Raw genomic sequence first — 13,814 nt, forward strand, 5'->3', positions numbered from 1 at the left:
CATTATTTGTAGTCCGATTTCTCTGACGCACCAGTGCGTGCATTCGTCAATAAAAGTCATGGAAACGACGTTAGCGTCCTCAAGCCTATAAATGACGCTGACCTTCTGAGTTCTTTCCCCTTTGCGACGGGACTTTTGAGAGAGACGCCTGAAGGAGCCTTTACAGCCTCGGAAGGTTTGAGCTTGTTGAAAAGTCTGCTGTGCAAAACTTGTTAAAGAAGCGCTTGCTGAAATACGCACTTGCTGAAGAAGCCCGTGGATAAGAAACCTGCGAAAGACGGTTCCTGGCCAGGAGAAGCACCAACAGGGTGACCAGCTGGAAGGTTAAAATCGTTCTTTTATTTTTTAATAAACGAAAGCAAGTTATTACTAAGACATTAGTGACTTGTTTAGTTTATTTTGTGTGTGTGTGTTTTAAAGAAATACTGACTGCTGTAGAAAAAAAAAGACAAGTAGCATTCTTTGCTAGCATAGATCGTTCTTAACTAATGAGGCTTTTTCTTAACTGAATTTCGCTGGAAATGTCAGGAATGTTAAACTGTGGTGTAGTGATTTAATAAATATATGTATTTTACTTAATTATAGTCAAATTAGTTAAATTAACGTAAAATTTCTGGAAAATTAGCATGGGTTTTGACCGTTATTTTTTGAAAAATGCCATGACACTCAGTTTCCATGGATACGCTAAGTGAAATACGTTAAATATTTAACATTAAGTTTTGACCGTTATTTTTTGAAAAATGCCACGACAAACACTCAGTTTCCATGGATACGCTAAGTGAAATACGTTAAATATTTAACATTAAGTTTTGACCGTTATTTTTTTGAAAAATGCCACGACAAACACTCAGTTTCCATGGATACACTAAGTGAAATACGTTAAATATTTAACATTATTTTTAAAACACATTCAAAAAAATAGTATTTACCTTTATAATAGTCTATACTGTAATTGTTTAATTTCATTATTTTTTCAAGAAAGGGACATGTTGATCTGTTTTTTATTATTGTTATTATTTTTAGCATAGCCAGGAAACATGAATTGATTTGAAAAAACAAAAATGATGATATTTAATCTAAGAGTATCAGGTTTGATGACTTTGGTGTCCAATTCTTTGAAATTTTGATGACTTCTTTAAAGCATATAGCTTTAATAGGTCTTTTGCATTTGTGGGGTGAAACAAATTTGTGAGTTAATTTAAATTGTTTTGTGACTTATGTGTTAGCTTATTGACATTTGTGGATAAATGTCTGGGATATGAACACTAGTGTTTGAGAAAAATTGTTATGCTGGTTTGAAGAAAAACAAACAATAAGATTTCTGTCCAATTCTTGGCCTTTACTTTTGTTTTTTGTGTTTTTGAAAAATGCCCTGACAAACATACTTGGTTTCCATGGTAATCACATCAGACTAGCGGTTTATTAGGACACTCGAAGACGCTTTACATAAAATTTCCATTCATGCACACGTTCACACACTGATGATATTAAGCTAATGGATTGTAGCCACAGATGTTATATCGTGCCAGCAATAAACTCCAGCTAAAGGTGGGAAAAGTGTCTTGCTCAAGGACACAACGACAGAGGCGGACCATTGCAGGGCAAACTCCTACCACTGTTGCCCCAGTAATAAGCATTATAAGTGTGTGTTTGTGTTTGTTAATGATAGAACATTAGTAGGCAATGAATCGTGTATAGACATACAGTAGTTATCATCAATTAAAGCTGATTTTAACAAAGAAAATAATGATTTCTTTGTAAAAAAAAAAAAAAAAAAATCAGCTTTGATGACTTTGGTGTCCAATTTTTGGTAAACTGGATGGTTCTTTGTTCATTTAAAAAAAAAAAGCCCAGAAAAACATTTAGTTTCCATGGATACCTTGGTGATATTATTTAAAATGACTTCAATAAAAAATTAAGAAACACTTTTCAAACATGTGCCTCCCATCTAATGATAGACTTTAACATATGCGTTTAGTTTTATTACATGGGTGAACTGATTTTAAAAGAATAAAAAAACATTATTTGAGTTGGTTAAAGTCAGCTTTGATGACTTTGGTGTTCAGTTTTTGGAAATTACAACTCTGTCTAGGAAAATATCATTTGCATTTTTGGGGTGCAACTTATTTGTGAGTTAATTGAATTTGTTTTGTGATTTATATGCTAGTTATTTGAAATTCTGGAAAATGTCAGTAATGCTGACTGGAGTTGTTTTGGTTTGAAAAAAGTTTTGGAACCAGCTTTTTGAAAAATGTTTGTAGTCTCCATGGATACATTGAATAAATAACACACAACTTTATTCTTAGAAAAAATCTTTAAAGAACAATCAATGTGTACCTGTTGATTTCACAAAGTAACTCAATTATTTAGTTTATTGTAATTACTCAAGACCAGAAAAACAGTGTTTTGCTCCATTGCATTTTAGTGACGTATCATTTTCAGAAGTTACTTGAATGTTAAAATTCATTAGAAAAACATTGATCTCGGTTTCAGTTACTCTGGTTGTGATTAATTCGTTAGTTAACATTTTTTGGTGAGAATGTGGGGGTTTAACACTGCTTATCTGGTTTAAATAGTTACTTCTGGTTTTAGAAGATTGTTTTTGATTTATTCAGATCTTTGGAATAAGACTCAGTGTCTGGTCCAGGTTTCAGAAAATGCCTCAAAAACACATTTGGTCTCCTTGGATACGTTGCTTGAAATAAAATCTTAATACTTGAATATTAGAAAAGTTTTTAGATATGTATTTCTCCTGGATTATTTCTAAGTAGTTTAGATTTAAACTTATTATTGTTTCATTTTATTTTTCTAAGAAAGAGGAGTTTTGAATAATTAGTGGTTTACGAAATGCTGTGTTGGTTCTTTGCATATTTGGCAGCTGAAATATATTTTCACGCTGATTACGTTTTCAGAAAGAGTCAGCAATATTAATAGTGGTGTGGTGATTGGAAAACATTTTATTTTAGTTTGAGAGAATTACTTTTAGAGAATCCATTGTTGATGTATTTTGTCTCCATGGAGATGGTAATATTGAAAGAAGCATTTGGAGAAAAATTATTGTGTGAACATTCATCTGAGTTTCTTGCTGGGTTGTGTGCAGCCATGATCTTCAGACTGATGTAATGAATTTCATAACACTACCTTCAACCATAACTGAGCCGTTTGGAGTAATATTAACATGTGATAATAAGACTTTGAGGCATCATGCACACATAAGGGATGCAGATTATTATTTGAATTATTTTGTCTGGCTTATCTCCAGACAAAATATAATAGCCATTTTAACACTGGATATGGATTTCTAAACCAAATAAACAGTTTTATTTTTGTAGGAGGGAGCCCCTGGAAACGGAGGAAAGGCCACTTATGTCGGCCTGTTTATTTAGATTCTTAATTCCCGTCTTTATTGTATAATCAAATACAATGGCATAGCAATAATATTGTTAATTAAATATATTCAAGAAAAACAAACACATTCACAAACCTGGGTTATTGTATTGTTGGGATTTTAGTTCCCTCAAAACATTGCTTTGGACTTTTGTGAAGGTCTAGATCCTGAATTATAGCTTTTTTTGCTTTGTTTTTTCCTTTGCAGCTCAGACCATGGCGCTTCCAGCAGATGGATCCCCAAAGTTGGAGGGACTTCCAGACAATGGTAAGGAACACGGTAAGGTGTGGTCAAATGAAACCGACATGGTTTCTGAAGACTACGGAGAGGGGTTGAGGTGTAGTTCACCTCCGCAGTCTGTGGACTGTGCTACCAGCTCCAGTGGTAGCTCTACTACCAGCTCCAGTGAAGATGAGGTAGGTAATGTCTGTACTATCAGCTCCAGTGGTAGCTCTACTACTAGCTCCAGTGGTAGCTCTACTACTAGCTCCAGTGGTAGCTCTACTACTAGCTCCAGTGGTAGCTCTACTACTAGCTCCAGCGGTAGCTCTACTACCAGCTCCAGTGAAGACGAGGCTAATAATGAAGACCAGGATGATTTTAATTCCAGACTTCGGGTTGTCCAGGTCCTTGCACCAAACATTAAATTCCTGTGGGGCATAGGAGTGCTTGAACAGTCATTGAAACATCTCAATTCGAAGCTTGATCAGCTGAGCTCCGCTGTGGACCGTGGCACTGCTGCGTCGCTGCGCTCTGAGATTCTTGAGATTCTTCCCCCAAATTTCAAATACATAAAAGACATTGGGGTAGCTGAGAAGCCTGAAGAAGACACGGCTCCTTGTACTTCACTTGAATTCACGTCTGGACTTGACAAAGAGGAAGAGCCCATTTTGCGTCCAGAGAACTCCAGACCTATTGGTACCTCGCAACACCATCAGGTAGGTTTGGAAGAGGACGGGGCTTCTTTGACTTCTGGCCACGCCAGGAGCATTACACAGAAGGTGGATGCTGCGAAGGAGGACAACCCACCATTAAAGCTTAGTTCTGGTACAGTGCTTCCTTCCAGCTTTAAATTCACATTTGGACTTGACAAACCAGAAGAACCCATTTTGCGTCCAGAGGACTCCATTCCTATCAGTGCCTCGCCACAACCTCTGGCAGGTTGGAGAAATTTAGTGACTTTTTGCCGCGCCATTAGAATTCCAAAGAAGGTGGATGCTGCGAAGGAGGATGACACACCATTAAAGCCTAGCGATCAGGTAGGTTCGAAAGAGGACGTGACTCATGCGACATCTGTGACTGGCATAAACGGAAAGAGGACAAAGGACAGTGATGCTGAAGAGCAGCCCCCAGGAAAGAGGACCAGGGACACTGTTGCTAAAGAGGAGCCCCCAGCCAAGAGGAGTAAGGACACTCTTGCTGAAAAGGAGCTCCCTGCCAAGAAGACCAGGGACAGTGTTACTGAAGTGAAACTCCCAGCCAAGAGGACCAGGAATAGTGATGATGATAGACAGGAGCCCTCTGCCAAGAAGACCAGGGAGAATCAAACTGAAGATGTGCTCCCCTCCAAGAGGACCAGGGACAGTGTTGCTGAAGAGGAGCCCCCAGCCAAGAGGACTAGAGACACTGTTGCTGAAGAGGAGCTCCCAGCCAAGACGGCACAGTGAAGATCCCATTTGGGGCGAGGTCCTTCAAAGTATCGGCAGAAGGATGGCATGGAGATATGGTAAAGAATGGGAGGACGAGCCCATTCCGTCAACCCCTCTGTTCATTCCATACCGAAAGACATACCATGAAGATCCTATTCTGTTATCCCCTGTCCTCAGTCCCTCACCAAGGACATCGTGTGGGGATCCTGGTCTGTCCTCCCCCGTCCTCAGTCCCTCGTATAGCATGGCGCGTAAACTTCCTGTGTTGTTATCCCCTATCCACAGTCCCTCACCAAGGACGTCGTGTGGGGATCCTGGTCTGTCATCCCCCGTCCTCAGTCCCTCGTATAGAATGCCACGTAAACGTCCTGTTTTGTCATCCCCTGTCCTCAGTCCCTTACGAGGGACGATGCATGAGGATCCTTTTCTCTCATCCCCTGACGTCAGTCCCTCACCATCGGCGCACTGTGAAGATCCCGTTTTGTCACCCCGCGTTTTCAGTCCTTCACCATCAACACACCGTGAAAATCCAACTTTGTCATCCCCTGACTTCCGTTTCCGGATGGAGACTGAAAAGGACATAGAAGAGGAACCGACACCGTCAACATCTGGTGGAACTACAGCAAGAGTGAGTTCCAGACATGTGTGGTTTAGACCTCGCTACGTTTCAAGTGACTCTGATTAGATTGGGATCCGTAAAAACTGAGGACCTATGTGGGAAGTCACATTAGGACATATCATCATTTCTCTGTTTTTTTTTTTTTTTGTTTTATTAAAGCCAATGGGTTTCTAGCAAGCCTGTGGAAGCCTTAGGTAGCGCCTTGCACCGGGGCTTTTCTTTATCCCGCTGCTAGATGTAGCATTTTAGATGTTGAGGATTCTGGCAGGACTCAGGAAGCCTTAGGTAGCGCCTTGCACCGGAGTTTTCTTCGTCTTTGTGTCTTCCTCTCATCTTCCCCATGTTTCAGGGTGAAATAGCGGTTCTTCCCCAAGCGGTGCTCTCCGATATAGTAAATTATTCTATTCTGTTCCTCCACTAATCCACTCTCCAAGGTTTTAATCTTTCAGGTTTTAGCTGCTCATCGCTGGATCCTTTCGTCGTCGTCCATGTGGTTCCTGTCCTTCTGGACCCCTTGTTTTTCACACTGCTTGTAAGTTTTTCCACATTCACATGACACTGCTTGCCTCCTGCTGGTGGTGGGGACCATCAGCTTTACTAAATAAAAATAGAAATAGAAGTTATTAGTAATTTACAAAGTGCTCAACCACATAGAGTTAAAATTTACATTAAGTAAGGAATGCTTGCCTGACAATATGTTGTATCAGAAACCAAATTAAAGCATCAGGACAGTAAGAAATTAGAAGACAAAGGAGAACATAGACAGAATTTATGATTGAAGGATTTAATTAAGAGCTTTTATTCAGAGAGACACTAGAGAACAGGATCAGAGGAAAGGAAATGGAGAGCATGTGGAGTAAAGTTTTATGTAGATAAACTATTAATCTCATGAAACAAATAGTTTATATGGCCAATAGCATGTTCATGTGTTACAACACAGAAGGATCACAAAAGAAGAATAGACATTTAAAAAATACCCGACCCAAGTTCAGACTTCTCAGATTTCTGACTCTCTGATCATCCCAGGTTGGATCTCCTCCGCCTGTAATCCTCCACCTTCAGCACCACCAGTCAGGTGGAGGAAGATAAGAGAACCCAGTTGACAAAAAAAGTAAGAAAACTTATTTTTATTTTAAATGTGGATGAAATTGAGCTCAAATTTCAAAATTGTTCTTCCTTCTGTGAACCTATATTCTATTTGTTAACCCTGTTGTCTTTTCTCTGGATTTCATTTCTACATCAACTCATGTCACATGACATGAGTTGACCAACAATTAAAGCAGAAGACCAGCGCCGCCTGTAATCCTCCACCTTCAACACCACCAGTCAGGTGGAGGAAGATAAAAGAACCCAGTTGACAAAAAAAGTAAGAACATTTCTATCTACGCAACATGACTAATCATTTCAAATATAGCTGCAGAGAGCTGAGCTGACAGTTAGAAACTGTTGCTGTCTGCTGTCCATGCATATTTTCCTCCTTAACTTTATCTTCTCTCTTTATTTCATTTCTCTGTGAACTCATGTCACATGACTGGAGTTGACCAACAATTAAAGCAGAAGAAGACCTGCTCCACCTGCTGATCTACTGGTTGTAACAGCTTGTGGGAAAGGTGAGGACATGATGATGACTTTGATGAGAAAGTCTCTTGCAATAATCCGTGATTTAGACAGAGATTAAGGAATGTGTGTCTGATCATGTGATGATTCGCCAGCATCACTGGACCAATCAGGCGAGAGAAGACAGAGAGGACTGAGGACTAAAACGAAAATACTCTGCCTGCCAAAAAAGGCAGACGATCCAGTGGCCCCAGGTTTACACACCATCTGTTGGTACTAAATACATTTTTTACAACCTTAACTTTTCAGCCATTCTATAGTTGAGATTATTTTCTTAATTATTCAAGAATTGAAACCTTGATTTTCCTTTCTGTTAGATCATATAAGCAAAAAAATAAACTAATTTTAACGTGCAAAAAGTTTATTTACAGTGAGCAACACTAAAACACTTTTATACATACAGTGCAGTAAACAATTCTCATTAAATTCCCCCCCGTTGTGACAGGTTTGAGGCAGACCGACCGCTGGGGAGATGGACCTCACCTGGCACCATTACTCTGGATGTAACAGGTAGGTGAGCAGAAACTGAAGCTGCTGAGACATCTCAGAAAAGTTTCAGCATTTAATGACGTGCGTTGGAACTCTGCGTTTCTCAAATTTGTTCTTCTGTTTCCTTAGCTGGACTCTCCTGTCAATTACAACATCAATGACTCGAGAAGCGGACAGCGAGGTTTCTGGTGCCTGGCTGGAGACGAGATTCTGATTATTCAAGAGCCAAAACAAAACGTCAGAATAAATAGTTAGAAGGCAGATTTGTTTTCTGTTTGTTATTGTTTTCATTATTAATGCTCCATAACACAAAATTCATCAGTGCTGTAACTCTTGAGTTGAATAAAATGTTCTTCTTTCAATCTGTTATTTCTGGAGTCTTTTTATTTTAACCATAATCATTTTTGGAAACGTTATATATTAAAGGAACGCCCACATTTTTAATAGAACTTCATAACTGATCAAAGCACAAACTGGAGAACAGGTTTAAAAGAAATGGTTTTTTAGTGTGAATTCATTTGTAGTTACATAAATACAAAATTCACATCTTAAAAACAAACACAAGCCAGTCACACTGAAAAAGTTTCCTGATGTTGACCTTCGACCCTTACCTTCAACTAATTCAGTGAAATAGATAGAAATGTTACCCAGAGAACCCTCTTTTTCCTCATGGACCCATAACCAATGAAACAAACTGGAAGAACTGGAAGCTGAACCAGTTGGTGGATCAAGTCGGTCAACTCCAAGTAGCCAACACCGATCGCCTTTGAAGCTTCACAGCTCTGACTTATGAAAACCTTTCCTCCAGTTTGAGCCGAGACTGTGGAAGGTTTTTTTTTTACGGCCTGCTGCTTCTTCAGTTGCTGTGAACCAGAGTGACAAACAGGAGGAGTGAGCAGAGAGAGACGGCGCCAGTCAGGACGGCTTTCACCAGCAACACCGTCCAGCTGCCCGGCATGAAGACATGAGACGGACATTACTGGCAAAATAATCTATTACAATAAGAGTTTGGCTGAAATATTTTTGCAACGACTGAGAAATATGAACCCCCCCCCGCCCCCCCCCCGAAAAAAAAACAAAACAAAAAACAACCAAACTTAATCATAAAGTGATTAAGTCTGGTTCTTTGTTGACCGCTACACAGTGGTCAACAAAGAACCAAGACAGAAGCTACAAACCTTTAAGTCACCATGCCGAGTTATGAAACAAAAAGAAAAGCCATAAAGCCAGTTTTCCTAAACAATAAACCTAACAGTTAACATTTGATGATGATGTTGTTTTGAGACCATTTTCAACTAATAATATGAATAGGCGATCTGTCCAGGGTCAGCAGCCCTCATGACCCAACTATAGGGATAATTCATGATAATTAATGGATGGATAAATGTGCTCTTAATGTAATGTACATTTGTCTCCAAAATATTGATTTGATTCATGTTTTATTACTTTTGTTTGAGATAGATTGGGTGTAAGGATAGATAAATACATCTCCATAATGTTTCCTTATTGTTGCTTATTCTAGATTGTTTGTTACTAATATAATTTTAAATAAAGATTTAATACAGATTTGAAAATAAAAAAGTGACTTACCACGTGACAGACATACAACGTGACATATCACGTTTTGTAGCCATTTCTTTACTATTTAATTTGTATTTTTAATGTTGAAAGTCTTCTTGGGTGTTTTAAAAGGCGTTGGCAAATAAAATACGTTATTATTAGTATAATTATTATAACACGGTCGGTACAGGAAATAGTGTCACTAGCGCCCCCTTCATTTCCGGAATGAAATAGTCACATTTCCATATAAGGTATGAGACTGACAGTGGTCTGTCCCCGCCCCTTTCTGTTTGCTGCAGCGAGGTCCTTCTCGTTTGTGGCCATTTTCACGTGTCTGAGGCGCTAATGTAAAAACTGAGTTTAAGTTAAATTAAAGTGCTATGTAAGTCAGACAGTTTAAACTGTAATTCTGCTTCAAGGAAGTTCATTTTAAAGTCAAAATATAGATAAAATAATAATTTTAAAAAAATGTCTGGCATGTAGCAAATCGTCCCTGTCCTACGAAATGTCCTTCGTCTTTTTTGTGCCAAACGTGGGACAAAAAAACACCTGCTGGCCAAAACATAGGGTTTTGGCCAGCAGGTGCCAGTATTGCTCTGCAGTAGGGTCATTCGGAACCTGTGAAAAAGAGCCGTCATCATCAGAGCCTCAGGATGTTGCTGTGAGCTCATCAAATACAAAACCAGACCCCAAGGAGAAAAGACCTGAGAACCTTGACATTTGGTACAAAAATGATCCAAAGACAGAATCAGGTATATGGAAAGTAATGACAAAAGACTTAAAAAGTTATCCTAAGTGGAAAAGTTGTATGACGTTTATAGATGAATTTAGCAAAGTTCACCAAGTTGAAGAAAAATAAAAACTCTATTACAGTTCAGTAAATTGTAAAGTAATATGAATTATTTTTATAATTAATAATACTATCCTTTAAGCCATTTAAGTATTCTGATGACTAGTATAATCACAGCTAAGCCCACATTTATTTATACCTTTTATATTTGGAATTGTTTTCATTCAACCAAGATATTTGTTTTTGATGAGTTGGGTATCTCAGAAAAGATCAAACGACTTCAAAGGAGTATTAGATTAATAAACGCTGAACATATGTATTTTTATTCAGATTTTAATACCATTGTGTCAATAATTCAATTTGGTATTGTGGAAACTATGTAGTTTTCTCAATGATATAAAAAAGTTGTTGGGCGTGCCGTGGTGGCGTAGGGGTTAGCGCGACCCGTATTTGGAGGCCTTGAGTCCTCAACGCGTCCGTCCCGGACCCGACGACATTTGCCGCATGTCTTCCCCCCTCTTCTTCCCTGTTTCCTGTCAGCCTACTGTCATATAAGGGACACTAGAGCCCACAAAAGACCCCCTGGAGGGAAAAAAAAAAGTTGTTATAAGTATTGCAGTAATTATACAACCGTACATCCATGAAAAGCAGAAGTGGCGCCTCCTGCACAACCAACAAGAATGCAGCAAGTTTTTTTTCTGCCACTTTAAGTAGAGAAAAATTATTCATGGTTTTCAAAGTTTAAAAAAAAAGAAAAGAAGAAATCCTTTTCAGTCCTATTTCCTCGGACACCCCTAAAGAAAATGCAAATGGATTCAGAAGTTGCGTAGTGATAATGTCATTTTAATGCGGCCGTTCTGTGAAGGCCTCAGAGGTTTGTTTGAGAACATTATTGGTTGATACACGATCAAGTGTCAAGAGAGACAGAATAGCATAACCTTAAAATAACAGAAGCAGACATAATCAATGTTTCATATTTCAATTTATTTATAGCCTATCTGTTGCAGTTGAGCAATTCTGTTTTCTTCTTCTGCTGCTTTGCTTCTTTCTCAAAGACACACTGAAGGGCCTTCAGGCACACAGAGATGATTACCCAGAGTGAAGAGGCAGGAAATGAAAGTGGCCCCATCAAGTCCTCTCAGGGAGCCTATTCATGTTGCCGTGAATCAGAAGACACCAGAAGGAACCTGCTGCAGCTCGTAGCAGACGAGGCGCGCAATATGTCAGCACATTTAACTTAGAGCACTTTTTTTTTTAAAGCTCCAACCGGCAGAATTGATTAGGGAATTAATGTTGCAGCTAATTATCTTGGATATTTATCTATTTCTTATATTTCAAGCTTATCTGACAAACAGTTTTTAATCGAATAACGTGCACAAACACGCAGGAGAGAAAATTCTGTACGCAAATTCTGTTTTACATGTTGAAGGTTTCAAATGTGCGACCCCAAGTGGTGGAGTAAAAAACAAGGAAAATGAAAAAATACCTATGGTAAATTAAATAAGCTGTACACACTGCCTTTTATCCTAGACTGAATCATGTGAATGTTCTTCACTGAAAACATGAACATATCGTTTTGTTTTGGGAAACATCTACAAAAAAAAAAAAGAATCTAAAAATAGGCTGAGGTTGGAGAGGGGAGGAGTCTGAGAATGATGAAATGAAGCTGTGAACCTTTAGCATCCATCTGTGCTCTCTGAAAGAAATGTCGGTGTGATTTATTTTTAAATTTTTTATTTTTTTAAATCTCCAGTCATGTGCACTTAGGCTCTGTTCACAGCTAACAAGTGGGCTCTGAGCACCAGACAACAAGCGTAGGCTGCAGGACAAGGCTGTTGTGTTTTTGTTTCTTCCATTAGGGGAACAAAACATTTCTGAGACATTTAATGTACTATCCCACTTTGGAATGGGGAAAACATCGACTTTTTGACGTCATTTAAACTTTAAGTTTATGACTCATGCCAAAAATCCAGCTTAATCAGAATACAAATTATAAAATAACCTAATTAATTTTTCATCTTTTGAAATATTAACATAGGTGTGTTATTGTTGTATGTGTTTAATTTGATAAGGAAAGGAAATCATTTTTTAGTTGACCCATTGCACTGAAGAAATGACCTGTTAAAGATTTCTTGTTGGGTCACATGGCACCACTCACTTACAAGGCCAAAGAAGAAACCTTTGGCAGCTAGCTGTTAGCAGCTAGCTTTTAGCTACTGTCTATTTCAGAGCTTCTTAGTGGCACCAGAAGGCTTTTTCACAGCTTTTTTTTAATGAGTGTTTGATCATCTCTTGTTCAAAATCTGAAATGCATAAACTGAACATGAATTATGTAATTCTACTTTGAAAATACAGTTTGAGATTCTTGACTCCTTCCCATTATTTACATCACATGAGCTACAGTAAGTGCATTGCTGCTAAACAGGCTGATGTTAATTACAGTGATAGTAATTACAGTAGTAAGGCTTCTTTGTGCTGAATATTATTTTATTGTTAATATTACTATCACTATTGTTGATGCTTTGTAACCCTGGGGGGGGCGTTACCGCCCCCGTTGAGAAACACTAATGTGGACCCTCTCTGGACAGCTTCCCTTCGTTTTACCGTCAGCAGCAATTCAATCCACAGGGAGGTTGTTTCACCTTTAACTCTAGACAACCAATTGCCTGGGCAGGGTATGTCATACTATCGCTTTTGTTGATTTAAAAGGTGTAGAGTTTTTTTTTTGTTTTAAATCATGTGAGCTAATGCATGAGTGCAGAGCCCAGCTGGCGTGACCAAGTATTCCCTGGGAATCACAGAAGCGACGTTCCCAAGAGATCCGAGGTTTTTGCCCCTGGTGTTGTGTAATGGAGTTATCTATCTATCTATCTATCTATCTATCTATCTATCTATCTATCTATCTATCTATCTATCTATCTATCTATCTATCTATCTATCTATCTATCTATCTATCTATCTATCTATCTATCTATCTATCTATCTATCTATCTATCTATCTATCTATCTATCTATCTATCTATCTATCTATCTATCTATCTATCTATCTATCTATCTCTCTATCTCTCTCTCTCTCTCTCTCTCTCTCTCTCTCTCTCTCTCTCTCTCTCTCTCTCTCTCTCTCTCTCTCTCTCTCTCTCTCTCTCTCTCTCTCTCTCTCTCTCTCTCTCTCTCTCTCTCTCTATCTCTCTCTTTCTATCTATCTATTTGTCTCCTTTGGCCAGCGGGTTACATGGCAACGGTCTCCATATGGTAATTAATTGGTTCTACTTGCAGAACCCTTGAGTGTGACGTGGGTCTGGTGCATCAGTAACAACCTTCACTGTTTATTCGGCCCAAGGGGACAGACTGAGAGAAGCTCACGTTTAGGCTTCAACAGACACCAGTTTTACGCTTCAGATTCTGTAACTTACTATATTAAGTTATGAACAGCACCCTTGATTACATAACTTAACAAAGAAGGCGCAGGGATTTAACTCGCTGGAAGGAATTAGTCTAATTAAAGTCACAGTCTTTCCGCTGTGGTTAGCTGCACCCGTCCCGTCCAAACTGAATCAGCCGCGGCGTTCCGACGTCCAGTCACACAGTACGGCTCTCCGCTTTGATGTTACAGCTATCTGCAGACGGCTCATTTAGAGAGTCGGGTTTGAATCTGCATTCTACCCGTGTGTTTAAGAAATCTACTATGTTTTTATGCATTGA

At 38.8% G+C, this 13,814-nt stretch overlaps 1 long non-coding RNA gene across 1 annotated transcript; it reads left to right on the forward strand.

Annotated features, from left to right (window-relative positions):
- Window positions 1-7,187: 7,187 nt before the first annotated feature.
- On the forward strand, window positions 7,188-7,840 carry LOC111609815. Its single transcript, XR_002753343.1, has 3 exons — window positions 7,188-7,266; window positions 7,369-7,486; window positions 7,719-7,840. It is a non-coding gene; the product is annotated as an uncharacterized LOC111609815 (long non-coding RNA).
- The last annotated feature ends 5,974 nt before the right edge of the window (window positions 7,841-13,814 follow it).

Source organism: Xiphophorus maculatus, chromosome 10 (assembly GCF_002775205.1).
Source record: "Xiphophorus maculatus strain JP 163 A chromosome 10, X_maculatus-5.0-male, whole genome shotgun sequence".
Taxonomy (NCBI): domain Eukaryota; kingdom Metazoa; phylum Chordata; class Actinopteri; order Cyprinodontiformes; family Poeciliidae; genus Xiphophorus; species Xiphophorus maculatus.